This window comes from Aethalodelphis obliquidens, unplaced genomic scaffold (genome assembly GCF_003676395.1).
Source record: "Aethalodelphis obliquidens isolate GAN/ISIS:26980383/991018 unplaced genomic scaffold, ASM367639v1 scaffold80, whole genome shotgun sequence".
Lineage (NCBI taxonomy): Eukaryota > Metazoa > Chordata > Mammalia > Artiodactyla > Delphinidae > Aethalodelphis > Aethalodelphis obliquidens.
The window spans coordinates 4,788,359-4,811,418 of record NW_020838024.1 but is presented as its reverse complement, the minus strand read 5'-3'; positions in this window follow the sequence as shown (position 1 = coordinate 4,811,418).

Sequence of the window (23,060 nt, the reverse complement as noted above, 5' to 3'; positions counted from 1 at the left end):
AAGCTGGAGTAGCAGTTCTCATATCAGACAAAATAGGCTTTAAAACAAAGACTAGTACAAGAGACAAAGTAGGACACTACATAATGATTAAGGGATCAATACAAGAGGAAGATATAACAATGGTAAATGTTTATGCACCCAACACAGGAGCACCTGAATACATAAGGCAAATACTATCAGCCATAAAAGGGAAAATTGACAGTAACACATTCATGGTAGGGGACTTTAACACCCCACTTTCACCAATGGACAGATCATCCAAAATGAAAATAAATAAGGAAACAAACGCTTTAAATGATACATTAAACAAGATGGACTTAATTGATATTTAAGGACATTCCATCCAAAAACAGCAGAATACACCTTCTTCTCAAGTGCTCATGGAACATTCTCCAGGGTATATCATATCTTGGGTCACAAATCAAGCCTTGGTAAATTAAAGAAAATTGAAATCATATCAAGTATCTTTTCTGACCACAACGCTATGAGAGTAGATATCAATTACAGGAAAAAATCTGTAAAAAATACAAAAACATGGAAGCTAAACAATACAATACTTAATAACCAAGAGATCACTGAAGAAATCAAAGAGGAAAAAAAAAATACCTAGAAATAAATAACAGTGAAAACATGATGACCCAAAACCTATGGGATGCAACAAAAGCAGTTCTAAGAGAGAAGTCTATAGCAATAAAATCCTACCTTAAGGAAAGAAACATCTCAAAACACAACCTAACCTTACACCAAAAGCAATTAGAGAAAGAAGAACAAAGAAACCTCAAAGTTAGCAGAAGGAAAGAAATCATAAAGATCAGAGCAGAAATAAATGAAACAGAAACAAAGAAAACAATAGCAAAGATCCATAAAACTAAAAGCTGGTTCTTTGAGAAGGTAAACAAAATTGATAAACCATTAGCCAGACTTATCAAGAAAAAGAAAGGAGAAGACTCAAATCAATAGAATTAGAAATGAAAAAGGAGAAGTAACATGGACACTGCAGAAATACAAAGGATCATGACAGATTACTACAAGCAACTCTATGCCAATAAAATGGACAACCTGGAAGTAATGGACAAATTCTTAGAAATGCACAACCTTCCGAGACTGAACCAGGAAGAATTAGAAAATATGAATAGACGACTCACAAGCACTGAAATTGAAACTGTGATTAAAAATCTTCCAACAAACAAAAGTCCAGAACCAGACGGCTTCACAGGCAAACTCTATCAAACATTTAGAGAAGAGCTAACACCTATCCTCATCAAACTCATCCAAAATATAGCAGAGGGAAGAACACTCCCAAACTCATTCTACAAGGCCACCACCGCCTTGATACCAAAACCAGACAAAGATGTCACAAAGAAAGAAAACTACAGGCCAATATCACTGATGAACATAGATAAAAAAATCCTCAACAAAATACTAGCAAACAGAATCCAATAGCACGTTAAAAGTATCACACTATGATTAAGCGGGGTATATCCCAGGAATGCAAGGATTCTTCAATATACACAAACCAATCAATGTGATACACCATATTAACAAATTGAAGGAGAAAAACCATTATGATCATCCCATTAGATGCAGATAAAGCTTTTGACAAAATTCAACATGCGTGTATTATAAAAACCCTACCCTCCAGAAAGTAGGCATAGAGGGAACTTTCCTCAACATAATAAAGGCCATATAAGACACACCCACAGCCAACATCATCCTCAGTGGTGAAAAACTGAAACCATTTTCACTAAGATCAGAAACAAGACTAGGTTTCACACTCTTACCACTATTATTCAACATAGTTTTGGAAGTTTAAGGCGCAGCCATCAGAGAAAAAAAAGAAATAAAAGGAATCCAAATCGGAAAAGAAGAAGTAAAGCTGTCACTGTTTGCAGATGACATGATACTATACATAGAGAATCCTAAAGATACTACCAGAAAACTACTAGAGCTAAACGGTGAATTTGGTAAAGTAGCAGGATACAAAATTAATGCACAGAAATCTCTGGCATTCCTATACACTAATGATGAAAAATCTGAAATTGAAAATAAGAAAACACTCCCATTTACCACTGCAACAAAAAGAATAAAATATCTAGGAATAAACCTACCTAAGGAGACAAAAGTCCTGTATGCAGAAAATTATAAGATACTGATGAAAGAAATTAAGGATTATACAAATAGATGGAGAGATATACCATGTTCTTGGATTGGAAGAATCGACATTGTGTAAATGACTATACTACCTAAAGCAATCTACAGATTCAATGCAATCCCTATGAAACTACCACTGACATTTTTCACAGAACTAGAACAAAATACTTCACAATTTGTATAGACACACAAAAGACCCCAAATAGCCACAGCAATCTTGAGAAAGAAAAACGGAGCTGCAGGAATCAGGCTCCCTGACTTCAGACTATACTACAAAGCTATAGTAATCAAGACAGTATGCTACTGGTACAGAAACAGAAATATAGATCAATGGAAAAGGACAGAAAGCCCAGAGATAAACCCACACACATAAGGTCACCTTATCTTTGATAAAGGAGGCAAGAATATACAGTGGAGAAAAGACAACCTCTTCAATAAGTGGTGCTGGGAAAACTGGACAGCTACATGTAAAAGAATGAACTTAGAACACTCCTTAACACCATACACAAAAATAAACTCAAAATGGATTAAAGACCTAAATGTAAGGCCAGATACTATCAAACTCTTAGTGGAAAACATAGGCAGGACACTCCATGACATAAATCACAGCAAGGTCCTTTTCGACCCACCTCCTAGAGAAATGGAAATAAAAACAAAAATAAACAAATGGGACCTAATGAAACTTAAAAGCTTTTGCATAGCAAAGGATACCATAAACAAGACGAAAAGACAACCCTCAGAATGGGAGAAAATATTTGCAAATGAAGCAACAGACAAAGGATTAATCTCCAAAATTTACAAGTAGCTCAATATCAAAAAAACAAACAACCCAATCCAAAAGTGGCCAGAAGACCTAAATAGACATTTCTCCAAAGTAGATATACAGTTTGCCAACAAACACATGAAAGAATGCTCAACATCATTAATCATTGGAGAAATGCAAATCAAAACTACAATGAGATATCATCTCACACCAGTCAGAATGGCCATCATCAAAAAATCTACAAACAATATATGCTGGAAAGTGTGTGGAGAAAAGGGAACCCTCTTGCACTGTTGGTGGGAATGTAAATTGATACAGCTACTATGGAGAACAGTATGGAGGTTCCTTAAAAGACTAAAAATAAAACTACCATATGACCCAGCAATCCCACTACTGGGCATATACCCTGAGAAAACCATAAATCTAAAAGAGTCATGTACCAAAATGTTCATTGCAGCTCTATTTACAGAAGCCAGGACATGGAAGCAACCTAAGTGTCCATCGACAGATGAATAGATAAAGAAGATGTGGCACATATATACAATGGAATATTACTCAGCCATAAAAAGAAACAAAATTGCGTTATTTGTAGTGAGGTGGATCGACCTAGAGTTTGTTATACAGAGTGAAGTAAGTCAGGAAGAGAAAAACAAATACCGTATGCTAACACATATCTACATGGAATCAAAAAAAAAAAAAAAGAATGGTTCTGAAGAACCTAGGGGCAGGAGAGGAATAAAGATGCAGACATAGAGAGTGGACTTAAGGACACGGGGAGGGGGAAGGGTAAGCTGGGATGACGTGAGAGAGTGGCATGGACATATATACACTACCAAATGTAAAACAGATAGCTAGTGGGAAGAAGCCGCATAGCACAGGGAGATCACCTTGGTGCTTTGTGTCCACCAAGAGGGTTGGGATAGGGAGGGTGGGAGGGAGATGCTAGAGGGAGGAGATATGACAATATATGTATATGTATAGCTGATTCTCTTTGTTATACAGCAGAAACTAACACCATTGTAAAGCAATTATACTCCAATAAAGATGTTAAAAAAATAAAATGGAGCAAAGACTGTAATAGATTATTGAAGAAGATACACAGATGTCAGATAAGCATATGAAAAGAAGTTCTACATCATATCCTCAGGGAAATGCAAATTCAAACAACAATGAGATACCACTGCACACCTATTAGAATGGCCAAAATCCAGAACACTGACAACACCAAATGATAGCAAAGATGAGAAGCAACAGAAACTCTCATTTATTGCTGGTGGGAAGGCAAAATGGTACAGCCACTCTGGAAGATGGTTTGGTGGTTTCTTGCAAAACTAAACAAATTCTTACCATATGATCTAGCAATCACGTTCCTTGGTATTTACCTAAAGGAGTGGAAAACTTATGTCTACACAAAAATCCACACATGGATGTCTATAGAAGCTTTTTTCAAAATTGCCAAAAGTTGGAAGCAACTGACATGTCCTTCAGTAGGGAATGGATAAATAAACTGTAGCATGTCCAAACAATGAAATATTGTTCAGTGCTAAAGAGAAATGAGCTACCAAGCCATAAAAAGACATGAAGGAAACTTAAATGTTCATTACTAAGTGAGGAAAGAAGCCAATCTGAGGAGGTTACATACTGTATGATTCTAACTATGTGACCTTCTGGAAAAGATAATACTATGGAAACAATAAAAAGATCAGATTTGCCAGAGGTTTGAGAGGGAGAGATGAATAAGCAGAGCCAGAGAATTTTTAGGGTGGTGAAAATACTCTGATGATATCATAATGATGGATATATGTCATTATGCATTTGTCCAAACCAATACAATGTACAACACCAAGAGGGAACCCTAACGTAAACCACAGACTCTGGGTGATTATATAATGTGTCAGTGTAGGTTCATTCTTAGAAAAAAATGTACCATCCTCGTGAGTAATGCTGAAAATGAGGGAGGCTATGTAGGTGTGGAGGCAGGAAGTATATGGGGAATCTGTGTACCTCTCTCTCAATTTTATTGTGAACCTAAAACTTCTCTTAAAAATTGCCTTTAAAAAGTCAACTGCAAATGTGGGGAAGAGAGGAGACCTTGTTTAACATAATTCTTATGAAAGAGGCATGTAGGTTTTAGTTATTTACAGACTCGTTGTGTGAAACAATGGGATATAACTACCAAAACGGTAAATAAATTCTATGTTAGGCTTTATTAATAAAGAAGAATAGTGTCTTGATCCAGGGAAGTAATTTTCCTACTTTCCCTAATCAGAACACATTTATAACATTTTGTCCACTTCTTGGTGCCACATAAATAGAAGGTTGAAAACCATCACCTATTCAATAGGTGATGATATAGATCAGTGGTTCTCAAATTTTGCCACACAATTAGAATCCCTTGGGGAGCTTTTAAAAATCTTGATGCCCAGGTGACACCCTGTGACAATTCATCAGAATCTGCGGGGGGGTGGAGGCGAACAAATATTTCTTTAAAACTTTCCAGATGATTCTAATGTATGGTAAAGTTAAAACCAAGACAGTTGATATCACTCTCTTCTATTAATCTCTTGTGTCCATTATCCATCTCCCTCCCTCCCCACCTCTCCGCTCCCATCTACATCTTCTCACTTTCTCTTTTTCTCTCATTCTTTCTTCCCTTACTTTCTCTTTCATCCTGTCTTCTTTTTAGTTTTTCTTTCTTCCTGTCTTTCCTTTCCCTTTTTTCTTTTCTCTTCATCCCTCTCCCTCTCCCCCATTTCTTTCTTAAGTACAGAACCACCCCCCCACAAAGTTTTCCTGAACTACCTTAGTAACCTAAATAGGCTCCTGGATTCTAGGTTTGCTCTACTTTTTCCCCTTACCTGCTGCCAAGGGTGATCTGACTAAAAAGAAAATGTGATCAAGTTACTTCCCTGCTTAAAATACTTCAATGACTATCCATTGTATTCCATATAAAGTTCAAACTCCCTTAAGAACACAAGACTCTTCAAAGTCTGGGCCTGTGTATGATCTATAGCTCCTTCTCTAGTCTTCTTTCCCATCACTACACCACATGCTGTCTTCACTCTTGCCATATTTCACTTGAATGTGTCACACTGTTTCATATTTCTATGCTTTTGCTATTGCTCAGTCCAAATATCTCTTTTTCTTCAAGTCCCAATTCAGGTGACCCTTTAAGAGAACAAAATGTCTTTAATACATCTACTATGTATTCTGCAGCATGTAGTATATACTTTTATTTAGTGTGAATCATGCTAAACATCTTTCCCATCACACTGTAAACTTTTAGAGTTTAGTATCTAATTCTTACCTGCCTTCATAACTTCAATTCTAAATGTGCAAAAGAAAGACATTCCATTTTCTTACAGAAGACCATCTAGAATAAATGACTAGAAACTACAGGAAGTGTATTTTTGCTCAATATATAAGTAGAACTTTTACAAATTGGATGGTTCCCATGAGGTAGGATGTTTACTCTCAGCAGAACTGCTCAAGAAGAGTTTGAATGTATTTCTTCACCAAATGGAAGGCAGATAAATAATTTCTAAGATTCCTTCCAACTTTAAGGTTTTTCATTTTAAAATGAACATTTAGTAAACAAATCATGAAACATTTTTAGTTAGAGGAACTATTCCAAGAGGAATGAAGGCTAAAGCAGAAAGAAGTTGGGAATTAAAAAAGCACCCTTTAGGGCTTCCCTGGTGGTGCAGTGGTTGAGAGTCCGCCTTCTGATGCAGGGGACACGGGTTTGTGCCCCGGTCTGGGAAGATCCTACATGCTGCGGAGCGACTAGGCCCGTGAGCCATGGCCGCTGAGCCTGTGTGTCCGGAGCCTGTGCTCCGCAACGGGAGAGGCCACAACAGTGAGAGGCCCGTGTACCGAAAAAAAAAAAAAAAAGCACCCTTTATTGTATACCTAACATTAAGATAGGGGCACCAACATACTTAGAAAAAGATACACTGCTATTCCAAGCTATTGCTGAAGTCTCATAAATCTGGTAAAATTTTGAGAGCAAGTGGATCAGAGAAAAAAAATAACTGCTGTTTATATCAACCTCCTACCCTAAACCCTAAAAGCTTTATGCATTGACAATGACTAATTTAGAGGATTAAAATACCAAATCAAATCACTTATATTCTAACTCTTTTACTATCCAAGAATAGCCATATCTTCCAATGAAGGAAAACTCAATAATTTAGAAAGAGCAGCTCAATCACCCAAGCAGCTCCTGCCTGCCACCCGAAAGATCAGAGGAAGTTATTATTAGAAACTTAGGAAAGACATATGAGAAACCACAGCAAAGAGCTTGGACTTTTAAAAACTCAAACAGTTTCCATCTGAGTTTAAAGTCATAACCAAATTTGCCCAAACATTGAATACATGGGGAAAAGAGATAAATTAGATGCAAGATCTATAAATAAGAGATACATAGAAAAGAAAACCCTTAGAAAATGTAGATGTAGATACCGAAGAACTAAAAGTGAGGGCAGTGGGTACAGAGGGCATTGTTGATAGGGAAAATTGCACACGGTTCACTTCCTCTGAGCTATAAAGTTCTGCATTTCACACAAAAATTGCAGAACTTTCCTAGCAAATAAAGCAAGGATAATGCTTTATTTTACCATAAATATTCATATTTTAAGACATACTCCAAAACCCATAACAAAAGATTTTAAAATACCCAGGCCCTGAAAGGAATCTATGTTTAGCTCTTCCCTAAAACTCAAAAAAAAAAAAAAAATTCAAATAAGCAAATTGTGGAAACATCACCAAAGGGCCACAGAACATTTGTCAGAGGCCTCTAGATGAGCCTGTATCTCTCCACATGGTGGCTTTACCTTGCCTTTACTTACCTGGGCTTGATACCAAACCCAAGAAGCTCTCCTCCAGGAAAGCTTCTTCCCTAAAGGTCAAGATTCCCACCTTCTTATGAGACATGCAGCATTCTGTACATTCACCAAAAAATGCCTATTGTAAAGACTAGCACATAGTGTGTTCTCAACAAAAGCTTGTAGAATTTATGAGTGAACAAATTTACCTGTGATAAATGGATGTAATCAGGCCCCAGTGCCCTTTCCTTTTAAACAAATTTAAAACTCTCTAGATACAAATATTTTGGAATTCAAGTTCATGTCCTCTAGCACAGGACAATTATGATACAACCCCTAGACTATATCCATTAGCACATCTTTGAAATATATTTTCTGAAATCATTCAAAATAAGAAACATTCACATACAGAAATTCTATGTCCTCAAAATTATTCCTGAATTTCGTTACTATAATCTAAGCCTCCTAACAAGTTCCATAAAACTTAAGATAATGCTAATGAACATGTAACATCTGCACATGCGTGCTTTTTCAAGTTATTTTTCCCCTTGTAGAGATAATGAATTTTCACTAATCCATACAAACACTTGCCCCCATCTGGGCTCTTCTTGGGATCAAAAAGAGGACTTTTTTAATGTATCTGGCCCTTAATTAAGGTTGTAGTCATGGCCATGAATGTACTTTTCCTCTTACCCATGTAACTGACCTTTACAGAGTGTCTAATATTTTTATTAAATGAACAGATTCCCAAATCTTAGTCCTTCCTGTAGTAGCAGCATATGAGACAGAAGATTTCCTTTACATATAGTGAGTCTCCTTCCTCCCCTATCCCAACCACATGTACACCTAAAATTCCATCAAAACCAAGCCTTCAGTACTTCCTTGATGGTCCAGTGCTTAAGACTTTGCCTTCCAACGCAGGGGGTACGGGTTCGATCCCTGGTCGGGAGCTAAGATTCCCACATGCCTCGCGGCCAAAAAACCAAAATATAAAACAGAAGCAGTATTGTAACAAATTCAATAAAGACTTTTAGGTCCATATCAAAAAAAAACAAGGCTGCAAGGAAAGATGAGCTAGAAAAAATACATGAAATTCTTTTTAGGCTTCCAGCCTGGTTTTCATCATCTTCGCACAGATTTCTTTTAGGGCTTGGCTGTTTTAAAATCTCTTGTTATGAAGTTTGGAGAATGTCTTAAAAATATAAATATTTATGAAGAAAGCCAAAGTCATACAGTTTTACAGTCAAAACTCCTCCATGGACATTACAAGCTTATTTATTGCAAACGGGTTTCTCCCAGTGTAAGGAAAGAAGCAAGGGCATGCGGTATATCACTAAAATATCTAAGGATAAACAGCCCAGCTCTATGTTATATTCACAGTCACCAGTGTTACTATGCAGTGCCACTTAATTCCCCATAGGCAGTTTGCTAATGCTCTTCCTATTTTATCTTTTTCAAAGCTCCATAAACCCCAAAACTACAATAGGATCCCACATTGGTTGAGGATAAGATGGAAATTATGAGCAACTGAACTACAAAAGAACTCCAGGGCAGCAGCCCCTTTACTCTGTCCCTCTATGAGACATCCCTTAACCACTGCCTTTGGCCACTGCCAAAGCTAAACTTACACCATCCAGACAACCTTGTTCCCCAAGCAGCTAGTCTGGACAATTGTGTCCTGTTCTGCCTCAGCAACCTCAGCTCCCAACATAACTTGCTAACCATTAAACTGTTCCTCTAATATCTCTTCAGGGACCAAGTCCAGGCTGCAAGCAATACAAAGCCAGTCTACTGGAAACAGCTGTATACAGCAGAAGGCAAACTGGCTCGAGGTCAAGAAAAAAAGAACAGAAAACAAGAGCTACAAAAGACAGAGTGATTACATTCATATATCACTTCTGTAGTGCTTTTCAGCCTTTGCTCTCAAAATTGTAAAAAAGCATATTTTAAAACCATCCAGTCCATGGTTCCCTTTATTCTTTCATTTTGAATCCTAACTCCACACATTCAGAAACTACCACATGGTTATGAAATGCAAGGCATGTACAGCACATATATTTTTTTAAATTCCAAACATATTTTAAGAGACCCTAAAGGTAAATGACACACTGAACCATGTGTGTTAAGACAGAAAAATCTCCACCATGGAGTATGTCACTTAAGTAAATTATTAACTTATCCTAAGCCAAAGCTAAATACAAGTTGCAATATGCTGGTAAATATCAGAGGGTTTTCCTCTTACCAAAAAGATACAGCTACAGGAACTTCCCTGGTGGTGCAGTGGTTAAGAATCCTCCTGCCAATGCAGGGGATACGGGTTCGAGCCCTGGTCTGGGAACATCCCACATCCCACATGCCGCGGAGCAACTAAGCCCGTGCGCCACAACTACTGAGCCTGCGCTCTAGAGCCTGTGAGCCACAGCTACTGAGCCAGGGTGCCATAGCTACTGAAGCCCGTGTGCCTAGAGTCTGTGCTCCACAACAAGAGAAACCACCGTGGGAGGATCTCACATGCCGCCGAGCAGCTGGGCCCGTGTGCCATGGCCGCTGAGCCTGCGCGTCCGGAGCCTGTGCTCCGCGATGGGAGAGGCCACAGCAGTGAGAGGCCCGCGTACCGCAAAAAAAAAAAGAGAAGCCACCGCAATGAGAAGCCTGCACACCACAAAGGAGAGTAGCCCCCACTCGCCGCAACTAGAGAAAGTCCACGAGCAGCAACGAAGACCCAATGTGCCAAAAATAAATTAATTAATTTAAAAAAAAAGATATGGATACAATCTTATCCAGCTATAGAACTGAACTCTAAATATGTAATTATGCTTGAAGAATGGAGAGCACTAAAAGCTACAGGTACCTGTAGAAACATCTAGATTACTACCTGAATTTCTCATATGATTCTTTCTTCTCACTGATCATATTTTGCCCACCATCATTAAATCCTCTTCTGGAAAGCAATTATCATGTTTGACTAGCCTGTATGTGGTACAAACTTTTCAGACGTTTTGTCTTAGAGAAGAATTTACCTTTGTGGACCATCTATTTGCCCAGCACCCCATATCTGAATTAAAGACAATTTTATTTATTTATTTATTGTAAAAGAGCTTGAGTAAGATGTTAATGACGAGGAAAACTGTGTGAGGAGTATATGAGAACTCACCAGTACTATCTTTGAAACTTTTCTGTATGTTTAAAATAATCTCAAAATAAAAAGTCTATTTAAAAAAAAAGAGAGGGCTTCCCTGGTGGCGCAGTGGTTGAGAATCTGCCTGCTAATGTAGGGGACATGGGTTCGAGCCCTGGTCTGGGAGGATCCCACATGCCGCAGAGCAACTAGGCCTGTGAGCCACAACTACTGAGCCTGCACGTCTGGAGCCTGTGCTCTGCAACAAGAGAGGCCGCGATAGTGAGAGGCCCGCGCACCGCAATGAAGAGTGGCCCCCGCTTGCCACAACTAGAGAAAGCCTTTGCACAGAAACGAAGACCCAACACAGCAAAAATAAATAAATTAATTAATAAACTCCTACCCACCCCCCCACCCCCCAAAAAAGAGAGAGATTGACTTCAGTCAGACACGGGATGAAATTTTGGTCCATCCTAACCAGGCTGTGATAAGAGGCAGATTACTTTTATTTTCTTTAACTGTTTTTATGTTGTTTTGACATCAAGGAATATCAGTCTCATAAAATGAATTGCAAAACACTGCCTTACTTTCTTTGCTGTGAAATAATTTGTAATAACATAGGTTATTGCAAGTATGTATTACTCAATAATTTTTAAAATCCAATGAAGTATTAATGTATAAAATGTAAATTATAGGAACTTCCCTGGTGGTCCAATGGTTAAGAATCTGCCTTCCAATGCAAGGGATGCAGGTTAGATCCCTGGTTAGGGAACTAAGATCCCACATGCCGCAGGGCAATTACCTGCACGCCACAACTAGAGAGCCTGCGCGCCACAAATACTAAGCCCAAGTGCCGCAACAACTGAACCCGCGAGCTCTGGAGCCCACATGCCACAACTACTGAGCCCGCATGCTCTAGAGCTCGAGCTCCACAGCTAGAGAGAAGCCCATGCACAGCAATGAAAAGCCCGCACACTGCAGCAAAAGATTCTACATGCCACAAAGAAGATCCCGCATGCCACAACTAAGACCTGATGCAGCCAAATAAATAAATAAATATTTTTTTTTTAAAAATGTAAATTATGCACTACAGTAAAGTGTGTTACGAGAGTATATCTAGTGCTCTTGACTAACCTCAAGCAAAACTAGAGCAACAAGTAGTGACAAAGAATTTTATTGACCAGAAAATCCTCATGTCCCAATAAAGAACACTAGAACTAATATTTTCACTATCAAACCACTCATTATTCCATCCAGAAAGACATAGTTCACCAACCTGCAAGCATGAGAAGCTGACAGAAGGCAGATGCCTCTTCTGCTAGGGTTTAGTTGACAACACACTCCAGTTTCCTTCCCAACTCCTCTTACTTTTATAAAATAGAACCCTCATTTTGGGGAAGTTCTTCCTTGTGACTAAACAGAAGTCCTCATTTTGCTGTTTAAGAACATTTGAGAAACCATCTTCCAAAGGAGCCCTCCCCACCTAACAGAAAACTTTTCTTTAGAAATCAAGAGTGGAAAATGAGATTGTGGCAGATTTACAGACAATTCAGCAAAGATATCCCAGCTGAAAGGTATTGCTCATAAAATATCTTTCCCTATTCCATCAAAGCCTGCCTCTTCCTTAGCAATGTGCTTTGACTCTAATGCACAGAAGCTGAAAAACACAACAACTGAAACAGAATGATTCAACTTAATTGCATAGACATGCATCTAAAGTAACATGATTGGATTTATTCTATTGAAATAGTTTGAGATCAGAAAACTAAAGGGAAAATCAGGCCAAATGCTCTTGGGTGGAGGGCAGAAGACACAAAGAGAAAAGGAGTAGGTTTCATCCTGAGCTTTGATCAAGAGCTTTTGCCCCAGTGAAAACCAGTTTTTTTTCCTCCTCTGTATATTTGTACTTAGTTCCTAAACTGTTTTGAATTGTATCTTGAAACAGGCTGTTTGCGCTCAAAGTTTACTATGTCAAGCAAGCATGCTCCTTTGCAACTGCTGTTCCCTCCAGGAATGCTCTCTTCAACACCTCACCCTGCCACTCCCCCAAATATACACAAATCCAGCTCCCTCACTTCTTCACATCTCTGCCCAAACATCACCTATCAGGTCTTTTCTGATCACCTTATCTAAATTGTAGCCCTACCCCATGACTCTCTCTAACCTTAATTTTTTCTCCACAGTACTTATTGCCCCAAGACATTTTATATATATATACATATTTTTTTTTAAAATTGTCTGTCTCTACCTATTTAAGTTCCATGAAATCAGGGACTATGTCTGTTTTGTTCCCTAAAGCCTATGCCAGTCCCAGTAAATAATGAATAATCAAAAAGTATTTGTTCTTAGCTGCAGATAGGTAAAGTATATCAAGGAAAAAGGATTTCTGTGCTTTTGGTTGCAGTATACAAAGTATGACTATAATACATGTGATTTATTTTATTTTTAACACATACACACACACCAAAACCTACACATCCAAATGTGTATTGTCCCATCTAAGGTCTGCAACTTTGGTAGCTATACACATATTCTCTTTAAGTTGACCTTACTTGAAATTTGTCAGAGCTCTGTTTTATTATAGACATCATATAAAATTCTTTTGAATAGTCTCAGTTGTAGCAAAACTCATCCTCTGAAGGTAAATTTGATTTTCTTAAATAACACAAAATCACTCAGAGTAAGGGATAGCAATGAAGTGGATAAGCAGGTTGGGTGATACTAGTTGTGGTCAAATATTAAAGATGACTGTGAAGTAATAAGAGCTCAATTTTTCAGAAGCTGGATTTAAAAACAGTTACTCCCCCCAAAGAGCTACAAACATTTTTACACAGTGGCCATATTACCAGAATAAGTGCACCATCCTTCAGAGTAATCACTCTGAGGGAAACCTGCCATTTTAATACAAATACTCAAAAGTCATTTTATCCCCTCCCCCCCATATGGTAGTCTCAGATTTTCTTCCCTAAAGAGTTAAATGGAAGTTTAAAATAGTGTCCATGAACTTCACTTCCCTCAAACTCTTAGAGGACATATTTTAAAGTATACATCCTCACACTGTATTTTTGATTTATGGGACATTATCTTCCTTCTCCTTAGAAATCTAAAGCTGTGTTAGGGGCCTCATGATTAGGTCCTGCAGTGAGAACTATTAGAGGAGAGCATGTCCAATATAATAATCCCTTGTGTTTATAGCAATTCATAGTTTACACAGGAACTTGTAAAATGAACTAAAAGAAACGTTTCCTGATTCCATGAGATTTCTGAAAACTATCAGTACTTGGCATGAACCAAACCAAAATATGGCATCTCCACCGGTCACAAACACAAGCTGATCACAAAGCCTTGGATATCCCCAAACTTGAAAAGTCCATTAGCTCTTGACTTGGTTATTAAATACAGCATGGATGTCCAATAATGTTTCCAGCTAGTGGACACATGAGATTAAGTGATCACTTGGTCTTTTTTCCTCAGAATTAGTATCAAATGCAAACAGCTTATGGTAGGCATGACCCCTAAAGACACCAGGAAATGCTTTTAAAAAACAGGCCTTTTGGATTTTACGGTAGGTTGAATAATGCCCCTCAAAGATATTAGACTTTAATCTCTGGAACCCGTAAATGCTACCTTATAAGGAAGAAGGGTCTTTATAGATGTGACTAAGGAACTTTAGATGGAGAGATTATCCTAGATTATTCCAGCCCTAAACGCAATCTTATGCATCAGGTGCCATTATAAGAGTGAGCAGATACATAGATACAGATACACAGACAAGAAGGAAGCAGTGTGACCACAAAGTCAGAGACTGGAGTGATCAAGCAAAGGAATGCCAGCAGCCACCAAAAGCTGGGAGAGGTGTCAACCTGAAACAGAGCAAAAAGCAATTTTATTAAAGCAAAAAAGGAGATTATTTGGGAATAGCAAAGGAACTGAAATTCAGGACAAGCAAACTATGGTGAACCATAGGCAAGTCCAGAGAATAAAGGAAAGCATTCTTTCATAGAAGAAAGGACCAAGTTGGGAGGGTTATTTTGAACAAAAATTCATTGCATGAAACTGAAAGTTCCAAGTAGTGGTGGTTTCTCATTGACTATAGGCAATCGAAGTGGTGGGGACTTCTTGTCTGCACATGAGAGCAGTTTGCTGTTGCCATGTGAGAGGAAATCTCCCTTCTTCCTGTGGGACTGTGTGGCTGCTACGAGTGCCATGTGTGTGGGAGCCCTCCCTTCAGGTTTTCCCAATGCCAATTTTGAATTAGGTTTCCTTGACACATTTTCACAGAAGCGAAGAACGAAGTTTCTCCCAAACCCTCTGGAGGAAGGGCAGCCCTGCCAACAAGTTAATTTCAGCCCAGTAAAACTGATTTTGGACTTCTGGCCTCAAAACTTCAAGGGCATAAATCTCTACTGTTTTAAGCCACTTAGTTTGTGGTACTTTGTTACAAGAGCCTTCGAAAATGAATATGGATTTCTTTTGCTTCCCCTCATTTTTTTCTTTTCCTTTTTAAAAAAATAAAACTGCTTTATTGTGATACAATTCACACACCATACAATTCATCCATGAGGTGTACAATTCAAAGATTTTTAGGGATATTCACAGAATTGTGCAACCATCACCACGATCAATTTTAGAGCATTGTCATCACCTCAAAAAAGAAACCCCATACCCATTAGTTAATTGCCATTTCTCCACAACCCTCAGACCTAGGCAAACACTAATCTCCTTTCTATCTCTATAGATTTGCCTATTCTGGACATTTCATAGAAATAGAATGACACAATATGTGGGTTTGTGACTGGCTTCTTTCATTTAGCATGTTTTTTCAAGGTTCATATCAGTAGCACATATCAGTACTTCATTCCTTTTTATTGCCAAATAAATTGTGTTGTTCATTTATTTATTATTGCCATACTATTCCACTGCATGTCTGTATCACACTTCATTTATCCATTCATCAGTTGATGGATTTTGGATTTCCTGTTTTTTGGCTATTGTGAATAATGCTAATATGAAAATTCATGTACAAGTTTTTGTGTGGACATGTTTTTTCATTTCTCTTGGGTATACACCTAGGAAAAGATTGCTAGCTTTATATGTTTAACATTTTGAGGAACTGGAAGACTATTTTCCAAAGCAACTGTACTATTTTACATTCCCATGAACAGTATATGAGAGTTCCAATTTCTCTATATTCTCACCAACACTTATTATGATGTCTTTTTTATTATAATCATCCTAGTAGGTATGAAGTGCTGTGTTGTTGTGGTTTTTATTTACATTTTCTTGCTGTATGTTCATCAGTGATACTGGTCTGTAATTTACTTTTTGTGTGGTATCTTTGGTTTTGGTATCAGGGTGATGGTGAACTCACAGAATGAATTTGAGAGTATTCTTTAGTCTGAAATTTTTTGGAATAGTTTCAGAAAGATAGATGTTAACTCTTCTCTAAATGCTTGATAGAAATTGCCTGTGAAGCCATCTCATCCTGGACTTGTTTGTTGGGAGGTTTTTAATCACAGTTTCAATTTCAGAAATTGTGATTGGTCTGTTCATACTTTCTATTACTTCCTGGTTTAGTCTTGGGATATTACACTGTTCTATGAATTTGTCCATTTCTACCAGGTTGTCCATTTTATTGGCATACAGTTGCTTGTAGTAGACTTTTACGATCCTTCTTATTTCTGTGGTGCCGTCATAACTTCTTTTTCATTGCTAATTTTATTGATTTGAGCCCTTTCCCTATATTTTGGGGTGAGTCTGGCTAAAGGTTTACCAACTTTGTTTACCTTTTCAAAGAACAAGCTTTTAATTTCATTGTTATTTTCTATTGTTTTCTTCATCTCTATTTCATTTATTTCTGCTCCAATCTTTAAGATTTCTTTCCTTCTACTAGTTTGGCTTTTGTTTCTTCTTTCTCTAGTTGCTTTAGCTGTAAGGTGGTTGTTTATTTGTGATTTTTCTTGTTTCCTGAGGTAAGATTACATTGCTATAAACATCCCTCTTAGAACTGCTTTTACTAGATCCCATAGGATTTGGATCATCAATCTTCCATTTTCATTTGTCTCTAGATATTTTTTTTAACATCTTTATTGGAGTATAATTGCTTTACAATGGTGTGTTAGTTTCTGTGGTATAAAAAAGTGACTCAGTTATACATATACATATGCTCCCATATCTCTTCCCTCCTGCATCTCCCTCCCTCCCACCCTCCCTATCCCACCCCTCTAGGTCGTCACAAAGCACCTGAGCTGATCACCCTGTGCCATGTGGCTGCTTCCCACTAACTATCTATTTTACGTTTGGTAGTGTGTATATATGTCCATGCCACTCTCTCACTTTGTCACAGCTTACCCTTCCCCCTCCCCATATCCTCAAGTCCATTCTCTAGTAGGACTGTGTCTTTCTTCCTGTCTTACCCCTAGGTTCTTCATGACATTTTTTTTTCTTAAATTCCATATATATGTGTTAGCATATGGTATTTGTCTTTCTCTTTCTGACTTACTTCACATGGTATGACAGACTCTAGGTCCATCCACCTCATTACAAATACCTCAATTTCGTTTCTTTTTATGGCTGAGTAATATTCCATTGTATATATGTGCCACATCTTCTTTATCCATTCATCTGATGATGGACACTTAGGTTTTTTCCATGTCCTGGCTATTGTAAATAGAGCTGCAATGAACATTTTGGTACATGACTCTTTTTAAATTATGGTTTTCTCAGGGTATATGCCCAGTAGTGGGATTGCTGGGTCATATGGTATTTCAATTTGTAGTTTTTTAAGGAACCTCCATATTGTTCTCCATAGTGGCTGAACCAATTCACATTCCCACCAGCAGTGCAAGAGGGTTCCCTTTTCTCCACACCCTCTCCAGCATTTACTGTTTCTAGATTTTTTTATGATGGCCATTCTGACTAGTGTGAGATGATATCTCATTGTAGTTTCGATTTCCATTTCCCTAATGATTAATGATGCTGAGCATTCTTTCATGTGTTTGTTGGCAGTCTGTATATCTTCTTTGGAGAAATGTCTATTTAAGTCTTCTGCCCATTTTTGGATTGGTTTTTTTTTTTTTTGTTATTGAGCTGCATAAGCTGCTTGTAAATTTTGGAGATTAATCCTTTGTCAGTTGCTTCACTTGCAAATATTTTCTCTCATTCTGAGAGTTGTCTTTTCGTCTTGTTTATGGCTTCCTTTGCTGTGCAAAAGCTTTGAAGTTTCATTAGGTCCCATTTGTTTATTTTTGTTTTTATTTCTATTTCTCTAGGAGGTGGGTCAAAAAGGATCTTGCTGTGATTGATGCCATAGAGTGTTCTGCCTATGTTTTCCTCTAAGAGTTTGATAGTTTCTGGCCTTACATTTAGGTCTTTAATCCATTTTGAGCTTATTTTTGTGTATGGTGTTAGGGAGTGATCTAATCTCATACTTTTACATGTACCTGTCCAGTTTTCCCAGCACCACTTACTGAAGAGGCTGTCCCTTCTCCACTGTAACTTCCTGCCTCCTTTATCAAAGATAAGGTGACCATGTGTGCATGGGTTTATCTCTGGGCTTTCTATCATGTTCCATTGATCTATATTTCTGTTTTTGTGCCAGTACCATACTGTCTTGATTACTGTAGCTTTGTAGTATAGTCTGAAGTCACAGAGCCTAATTCCTCCAGCTCCGTTCTTCATTCTCAGATTGTTTTGGCTATTTGGGGTACTTGGTGTTTCTATACAAATTGTGAAATTTTTTATTCTAGTTCTGTGAAAAATGTCAGTGGTAGTTTCACAGGGATTGCATTGAATCTGTAGATTGCTTTGGGTAGTAGAGTCATTTCCACAACGTTGATTTTTCCAATCCAAGAACATGGTATATCTCTCCAACTATTTCTATCATCTTTAATTTCTTTCATCAGTGTCTTATAATTTTCTGCATACAGTTCTTTTGTCTCCTTAGGTAGGTTTATACCTAGATATTTTATTATTTTTGTTACAATGGTAAATGGGAGTGTTTTCATGATTTCACTTTCAGATTTTTCATCATTAGTGTATAGGAATGCCAGAGATTTCTGTGCATTAATTTTGTATCCTGCTACTTTACCAAATTCATTGATTAGCTCTAGTAGTTTTCTGGTAACATCTTTAGGATTCTCTATGTATAGTATCATGGCATCTGCAAACAGTGACAGCTTTATTTCTTCTTTTCCGATTTGGATTCCTTTTATTTCCTTTTCTTCTCTGATTGCTGTGGCTAAAACTTCCAAAACTATGTTGAATAAGAGTGGTGAGAGTGGGCAACCTTGTCTTCTTCCTAATCTTAGTGGAAATGGTTTCAGTTTTTCACCACTGAGGACGATGTTGGCAGTGGGCTTGTCATATGTGACCTTTATTATGTTTAGGAAAGTTCCCTCTATGCCTACTTTCTGCAAGCTTTTATCATAAATGGGTGATGAATTTTGTCGAAAGCTTTCTCTGCATCTATTGGGATGACCATATGGTTTTTCTCCTTCAATTTGTTAATATGGTGCATCACATTGACTGATTTGCGTATACTGAACAATCCTTGCATTCTTGGAATAAACCCCACTTGACCATGGTGTATGATCCTTTTAATGTGCTGTGGATTCTGCTTGCTAGCATTTTGTTGAGGATTCTGCATCTATGTTCATCAGTGATAGTGGCCTATAGTTTTCTTTCTTTGTGACATCCTTGTCTGGTTTTGGTGTCAGGGTGAAGGTGGCCTCGTAGAATGAGTTTCGGAGTGTTCCTCCCTCTGCTATAATTTGGAAGAGTTTGAGAAGGATAGGTGTTAGCTGTTCTCTAAAGGTTTGATAGAATTTGCCTGTGAAGCCATCTGGTCCTGGGCTTTTGTTTGTTGGAAGATTTTTAATCACAGTTTCAATTTCATTGCTTGTGATTGGGCTGTTCATATTTTCTATTTCTTCCTGATTCAGTCTTGGCAGGTTGGGCATTTCTAAGAATTTGTCCATTTCTTCCAGGTTATCCATTTTATTGGCATAGAGTTGCTTGTAGTAATGTCTCACAATCTTTTGTATTTCCGCAGTGTCAGTTGTTACGTCTTCTTTTTCATTTCTAATTCTACTGATTTGAGGCTTCTCCCTTTTTTTCTTGATGAGTCTGGCTAATGGTTTATCAATTTTGTTTATCTTCTCAAAGAACCAGCTTTAGTTTTATTGATCTTTGCTATCGTTTCCCTCTTTTTCATTTATTTCTGATCTGATCTTTACGATTTCTTTCCTTCTGCTAACCTTGGGGTTTTTTTGTTCTTCTTTCTCTAATTGCTTTAGGTGCAAGGTTAGGTTGTTTATTTGAGATGTTTCCTGTTTCTTAAGGTAGGATTGTATTGCTATAGACTTCCCTCTTAGAACTGCTTTTGCTGCATCCCATAGGTTTTGGGTCGTCATGTCTCCATTGCCATTTGTTTCTAAGTAATTTTTTATTTCCTCTTTGGTTTCTTCAGCGATCACTTCGTTATTGAGTAGTGTATTGTTTAGTCTCCATCTGTTTGTATTTTTTACAGATCTTTTCCTGTAATTGATATCTAGTCTCATAGCATTGTGGTCGGAAAAGATAGTTGATACAATTTCAATTTTCTTAAATTTACCAAGGCTTGATTTGTGACGCAAGATATGATCTATCCTGGAGAATATTCCATGAGCCCTTGAGAAAAATGTGTATTCTGTTGTTTTTGGATGGAATGTCCTATAAATATCAATTAAGTCCATGTTGTTTAATGTATCATTTAAAGCTTGTGTTTCCTTATTTATTTTCATTTTGGATGACCTATCCATTGGGGAAAGTGGGCTGTTAAAGTCCCCTACTATGAATGTGTTACTGTTGATTTCTCCTTTTATGGCTGTTAGTATTTGCCTTATATATTGAGGTGCTCCTATGTTAGGTGCATAAATATTTACATTGTTATATATTCTTCTTGGATCGATCCCTTGATCATTATGTAGTGTCCTTCTTTGTCTCTTCTAATAGTCTTTATTTTAAAGTCTATTTTCTCTGTTATGAGAATTGCTGCTCCAGCTTTCTTTTGGTTTCCATTTGCATGGAATATCTTTTTCCATCCCCTTACTTTCAGTCTGTATGTGTCTCTAGGTCTGAAGTGGGTCTCTTGTAGACAGCATATATATGGGTCTTGTTTTTGTATCCATTCAGCCAGTCTGTGCCTTTTGGTGGGAGGATTTAATCCATTTGCATTTAAGGTAATTATTGATTTGTATGTTCCTATTCCCATTTTCTTAAGAGTTTTGGGATTTTTAGTGTAGGTCTTTTCCTTCTCTTGTGTTTCTTGCCTAGAAGATCATTTAGCATTTTTTGTAAAGGTGGTTTGGTGGTGCTGAACTCTCTCAGCTTTTGCTTGTCTGTAAAGGTTTTAATTTCTCCACCAAATCTGAATGAGATCCTTGCTGGGTAGAGTAATCTTGGTTGTAGGTTTTTCTCCTTCATCACTTTAAATATGTCCTGCCAGTCCCTTCTGGCTTGCAGAGTTTCTGCTGAAAGATCAGCTGTTAACCTTATGGGGATTCCCTTGTGTGTTATTTGTTGTTTTTCCCTTGCTGCTTTTACTATGGTTTCTTTGTATTTAACTTTTGACAGTTTGATTAATATGTGTCTTGGAGTGTTTCTCCTTTGATTTATCCTGTATGGAACTCTCTGTGCTTTCTGGAGTTGATTAACTATTTCCTTTCCTATATTAGGGAAGTTTTCAACTATAATCTCTTCAAATATTTTCTCAGTCCCTTTCTTTTTCTCTTCTTCTTCTGGAACCCCTATAATTCGAATGTTGGTGCATTTAATGTTGTCCCAGAGGTCTCTGAGACTGTCCTCAGTTCTTTTCATTCTTTTTTCTTTATTCTCCTCTGCAGTAGTTATTTCCACTATTTTATCTTCCAGGTCACTTATCCGTTCTTCTGCCTCAGTTATTCTGCTATTGATCCCATCTAGAGTATTTTTCATTTCATTTATTGTGTTGTTCATCATTGTTTGTTTCATCTTTAGTTCTTCTAGTTCCTTCTTAAATATTTCTTGCATTTTGTCCATTCTATTTCCAAGATTTTGGATCATCTTTACTATCATTATTCTGAATTTTTTTTCAGGTAGACTGCCTATTTCCTCTTCATTTGTTAGGTCTGGTGGGTTTTTATCTTGCTCCTTCATCTGCTGTGTTTCTCTGTCTTCTCATTTTGCTTATCTTACTGTGTTTGGGGTCTCCTTTTTGCAGGCTGCAGGTTCGTAGTTCCCGTTGTTTTTGGTGTCTGTCCCCAGTGGCTAAGGTTTGTTCAGTGGGTTGTGTAGGCTTCCTGGTGGAGGGGACTAGTGCCTGTGTTCTGGTGGATGAGGCTGGATCTTGTCTTTCTGCAGGGCAGGTCCACGTCTGGTGGTGTGTTTTGGGGATTCTGTGGAATTATTATGATTTTAGGCAGCCTCTCTGCTAATGGGTGGGGTTGTCTTCCTGTCTTGCTAGTTGTTTGGCATAGGGTTTTCCAGCACTGTACCCTGCTGGTCGTTGAATGAATCTGGGTGCTGGTGTTGAGATGGAAATCTCTGGGAGATTTTTGCCGTTTGATATTATGTGGAGCTGGGAGGTCTCCTGTGGACCAGTGTCCTCAGGTTGGTTCTCCCACCTCAGAGGCAAAGCACTGACTGCTGGCTACAGCACCAAGAGCCTTTCATCCACACGGATCAGAATAAAAGGGAGAAAAAGTGAAAGAAAAGAAAAGAAAAGAAAGAAAGAAAGAAAGAAAGGAAGGAAGGAAGGAAGGAAGGAGGGAGGGAGGGAGGGAAGGAAGGAAGGAAGGAAGAAAGAAAGAAAAAAAAAAGAAAAAGAGAGAGAAAGAAAGAAAGAAAAAAGAAAGAAGGAAGGAAGGAAGATGAAAGAAAGACAGAGGAAAAAAGAAAATAAAGTAAGATAAAATAACATAAAGTTATTAAAATAAAAAATAATTATTAAGAAAAAAAAATTTTTTTAGTAAAAAACAAAACGGACGGATAGAACCCTAGGACAAATGGTGAAAGCAAAGCTATACAGACAAAATCTCACACAGAAGCATACACATACACACAAAAAGAGGAAAAGGGGAAAAAATAATAAATCTTGCTCTCAAAGTCCACCTCCTCAATTTGGGATGATTCGTTGTCTATTCAGGTATTCCACAGACACAGGGTACATCAAGTTGATTGTGGA